Source organism: Thunnus thynnus, chromosome 7 (assembly GCF_963924715.1).
Source record: "Thunnus thynnus chromosome 7, fThuThy2.1, whole genome shotgun sequence".
Classification (NCBI taxonomy): Eukaryota; Metazoa; Chordata; class Actinopteri; order Scombriformes; family Scombridae; genus Thunnus; species Thunnus thynnus.
In genome coordinates, this window is record NC_089523.1 from 2,272,766 (window position 1) to 2,278,183 (window position 5,418).

At 40.8% G+C, this 5,418-nt stretch overlaps 1 pseudogene; it reads left to right on the forward strand.

Moving 5' to 3' along the window:
* The first annotated feature begins 590 nt into the window (after positions 1 to 590).
* Positions 591 to 4,863, forward strand: LOC137185595 (dehydrogenase/reductase SDR family member 13-like; annotated as a pseudogene).
* The last annotated feature ends 555 nt before the right edge of the window (positions 4,864 to 5,418 follow it).

A 5,418-nucleotide genomic window follows, 5' to 3' on the forward strand; every position in this document is an offset into this window, starting at 1 on the left:
AGGACAATCAATATATCACTATTGAACACCAAAAGAGCGCCACACATGCCCGATAGGCCCAATGACATAATTTTTGTTCATAGAAGCATGAGCTTCTTTCAATTAAAGTCCAATCAAAAGTCAGATAAAAAATGCAAACCAATTAAACAATCAATTAAGCTGTGGGCCAATCACTAGCACGGTAGAGGTGTGTGCTGTTGAAAAAGTTATACATCAAGAAATAAATGACTAGAAACGAAGCAGAAATGCAGTATAAAAGGGAAAACCAAAAAAGACTATTAGACACAGAATCTGCAGGTCTGCAGGTGGTGCTACTGTCCTATTGGATTATTTTGGATGGGAGGGAGAGGAGGACAAGAGTTCATCCCGTTATTTTAATTCAGCCTTTGATAGTGTCCAAGTTGATTAACCAGTGTGAAAATGTGATTTCACTGTCAACTTTCCTGTCAAAAGTTGGTCAAAGTTGAAACAGATGATCTTCATTTGCTTAAATAAACATGTCTGACCTGTAATCATTAGACACATGGTCTGTTGCTTTATGAATCCCAGTCCTTTAACTCTGCTGTAACAGAGGGAACGTTGTCACGCCCAGCCAGGAAAGGGAAGGGTTTGTATGTTTGAATGTTTGAGGCTCAAAGCATAAGTTTGTCTGATTTCCTCAGTGAAGTCAGTCTGGTGTGAAGTCAGACTGGAGATTGGAACAATGTCTACCCTCCTGCTGGTTGTGGGTGTCGTCGTAGGAGCTGCTTACATTTACCGCCATGTTGTGGTAAAGGGGAAGCGGTACACAAGCAAAGTAAAGCTGCATGGCAAAACTGTGATTGTAACTGGTAAGTCAAGGTTTGTTTACTGCTGTGTTATATCCACTAACTGTTTTCTGTGTGTGCTGTACAATCCAGTACTGTAGGCAGATCTCACAGTGTGGGTGGGCACAGAGAAAATCAGGTGGGTCTAGCCCGTCCAAGACCATTACAACTATACTTACCTGAACGCACCACAGTTTGATCATACAAGCCTTATACTGTATATCATCAGAGGTAATGTTAGAGGCACCAAGATGAACATCGCCAAGATGGCATAGCCTGGCATGGGGGCCACATATTCACACACACACACACAGCTGGCAGACACAAGAGCATCATCAATCAAGCGTATGGATAGAGGTACACTGGTAACATGCTCAATAACATTAAAATTGACCATAGCCTGACACAGCAGCCACATGAACCACATACATGCACACACACACACACAGATGGCAGACGCAGCAACATCTGCATAAAATCCAATTGTACACCCAGCAAAACCTATACCCAATAAACAATAATATTGAAATAGGCTACTGCAGTCCTAAATTGTAAATGAGCTTACTTTTGATAATTACAGCAGGAGATGACGGGCTTGGTGCTGAACACTGAAATTATTTCATTATAGTCAAATGATTCAGTCAGTTCTTGGATGTTGTCGTTGGAGAATCAAATTCTCAGTCACATGCTGCTGCTGACGGTTAAAGGGCTGAATTAGCAGCCACGTATGTGTCATTACTACTCAGCACTTGTTGAGGAGAAACTGGTGCAGGAGGAGGTGTCTGGGTTGAGAATGATCACTGAACTTGAGCTGAATTCTGTTCCTCCTGCTCCTCATGACGTCTTTTTGTGACTGCTTTGTTTCACCATGTTTCTTATCTTAACCTACATTAAAAGCAGCTAGCTAGTGGACAGAAGGCTTCTGTTCCTCTGTGCAAGGCGTAGGCTGTGCACTGAGTCAAAGAGGAAGAGCTACTCACAATCTGGCATTTGTGAAATGCTCTGGCACTAAAAAAAAAAACTGATCAACACATCACATGGTAAACAAAAAGCAAGAAAAAAGAATGGTTTCATTTTTATTGGTCACGTAATCAGATACTGCTATTCAGTGGATGTTCCGGCAAAAAAGGAAGCCTTCTGATTGGTTGGGCCTGAGTGTAATTAGTGTTTTTGAGAGACTTTGCATTAGGAAGCAACTCATAAAGTACATTTCATATCTTTTCACTCAACTTTGGTTGCATTCAGACAGAAACTGAACCAGTGCTGCTTCTCTGTCACTAAAACTTTAAGGCTCAAGGTCGTTGTATTATATATCATAAAGATCTGCCAGTTGACAAAAGTACAGCCTAGAAAACCTAACATAACATTAGATTTTTTTTTAAAAATATTTTTGACATATACTTTTGAGGAGGTCCTCATTTAAAGATAATAATGTATTCGAGTTGATCTTCCTGTTAAAATAATTTGAAAATAGATAAAAACTTAATGTTGCTATTGTTCAAATAGCAAATTTAGAAGGTTGTGAAGCCTTGGTGGAGGTATGGGCTTGGAGTGATTTCTAGTTTCCACAAATTTTACTCATGCAAATTACAAAATATATCACCTATGTCCTCTGTTCACCTCCAGGCAGCAACAAAGGCATTGGGAAGACCACAGCCATAGGCTTGGCTAAAAGAGGAGCCAGAGTGATTCTAGCTTGTCGCAACAAGCAGAGAGGAGAAGCTGCTCTTATGGAAGTCAAGAGGGTGAGAAGAAATCTATCATGCTTTGTTTCTTCTGTTAAAACACACTTATTTACTGTCATTCCTCAACCAAGAGTAGGTCCTGTCCAAGGAGCTGGTATTTACCACCACAGAATGATACTCTTTTTATACTCCATACGTACTGGTTGTTGCAAAATGTACCCACATCAGGCTCCATCATACTGGGAATGAATGACCACTGATATCTATAGAAGTCAACCTTAGTAAAATAATTGCAAAGAACGCAAAAACAAGTAGCGAGTATTTACCAAAATGTCTCAGTGCTTCTTTATTTTACTTTATATGTTTAATCAGTCAAAATGCTGCTTGATATCCCTCACAGGAGAGTGGCAGCAATCAGGTGGTGTTCATGCAGTTGGATCTTGGGAGTCTCAAGTCTGTTCGCAGCTTTGCTGAAACCTTCCTGAAGACTGAACCCGGACTGGACATCCTCATCAACAATGCAGGTAAGGATGTTCATTGCAGCCTGATATTTTATGTAATAAGCATATATAAAAAACATAAATTGCATCTCACAATTCAGAGTAACCCTGTAGAGCTGGTTACAGAAACCAAACTTATTATTACACTTGATGACAAAATATCTAAGTCTAACTAAATTATATCTAAAATGGGCAAAGCGATATCTGCTATTAAAAAGTTGTCAAACATGTCTAGCTCCAAGCATATTAAAGCACCTAGACCTAAGTTGTAATAACTATGAAACTGCCTTGACTGTGCTTGGAGGTATAATATTTAGCATTTTGATGATTTTGGACCTTGAGGAATGTGATGTGTTGAGTCAGTTTTCTGTGAAGGGAATCATAGAGGCAGAATCTCAGTTTATGTGTGCTGGAGGACAGGCAACATGTGATTGTTTCTGACAATAGGATTAAAGGTGCTCCATGTCCATCACAGGTATTTACCTGCAGGGTTGGACAGAGGACGGACTGGGAATGATGTTTGGCGTCAACCACATTGGCCACTTCCTATTAACCAACCTGTTGTTGGACCGGCTGAAGGAGTGCGGACCAAGCCGGGTGATCAATGTGTCATCCGCGGCACATAACATGGGAAAAATTGACTTTGACTGCCTGAACACTCACAAAGCTCTAGGACTGGGGACGTCAGGCATGGAGGTTCTACAGGTCTACTCTTCACACATGAGCTGGCCCAAAGACTGCAGGGAACCAAGGTCACCTGCTACTGCCTCCATCCAGGTCAGTAGTCAGAGCATGTCGCCATGCAACTTGAGTTAAGAGACAGGGAATACAGTCTTGACAATATATTTTGGAATTTTTATGTGATGTGATTTTTTAAATTCTATATCAAGCTGAAAAGGTTTGTGGATTTGGGGTGTGTCTAATCGTTGAATGGTAGTATAGGAAAATAAAAGCACTTGGTTAAGGTTAGGAAAACATTACCACTTTTATTTTATTTTCTGCAGGGGTCATCAAGACTGAGCTGACCAGGAAGGCTAACTTCGTAAAGGACCCCCTCCTGAAATTCCTGACTGCCTTTTTCCTCAAAAACACCATCCAGGGATCCCAGACCACTCTGCACTGTGCTATCCAGGAGGGCATTGAACCTCTCAGCGGACGTTACTTCTCCAACTGCACTGTGAGAGAAGTCTGTGCTAAAGCCAAGGATGATGCTGCAGCTAAGAAGCTGTGGGAGCTCAGTGAGAGACTGTGTGGTCTTGCATAAAGATTCACATTGGATTCTGGACACTGGATTGTCATAGTTTTATATTAGAGTACAAGACGATGTCCTCATAGCCTGATCATAGGCAAGTAAGGCAAAAGTTCATGTAGAGATCTAAGTTTGGCAGCTCCCTCATTGCAACACCACTCCTCTCCTGAGATAACAGAGATAACATCCAGTGTGAATGGATTGTTTAAAATTTAAGCAGTGCTGTTTAAAATTTAAACAGTGCTGTAGTCTACACTCTACACTGTAGAGCCTACAGTGTAGATTCTTATTCATGTGTAAAGTGTTGGCTACAGTGGAGCTGTCGCACATAGTACAAAAGCATTTAATCAATAAACACCACACTAACAAGAAATCTATTTTCAGAGCCATGGCTTATCATATCACAGAAGAACAGAGTTGTATACTACATTCTGACTTTGCTACCTGTTGCTTGTTTGCTCCACACAGCAGCAGCAGCCACTGTTAGAGGCGATGACGTGCATTTCACTGTCTGCAACCTGCTGAGTAAGATTAGGGACTGCTCACATTTGCTCCAGACTTCTGTTCTCACATGGGTTTACTGAATGACTGTTGGCCTGTGTGTGTGTGTGTGTGTGTGTGTGTGTGTGTGTGTGTGTGTGTGTGTGTGTTATGAATGAGAAATATTCAGTATGAATAGGGACATGTATCTGTTTGTCATGCCATTTTGAATTCTCCCTGGAAGATGCTTTTAAAGGACATAATATGACACGGCACATTGAAACTCATTTGAAATCCAGACTAATGGCGCCCTTCAAGGTGGTTTGGCAGTATAATCCTCCTTATACATCCCCCAGTGTAAATAATGCTGATTACATACTTACCTCTCCCACGGCAGGGAATGCTGTTCTGATACATCCACACACCACTACAGGAGAGACTGAACCATGTCCCATAAACCTAATAACACTCTACTATAAATATAATCTGCTGGCAAAAAACAAACACTGACAACCTGAAAAAGAAATCGCACTGAATAGGTGATCATAATTAACACTATACTGTATATACAAATTATACTAGTCAATCAATCAATCAATCAATCTTTATTTATATAGCGCCATATCACAACAGAAGTCATCTCAAGGCACTTTTCACATAGAGCAGGTCAAGACCGTACTCTTTAATTTACAGAGACC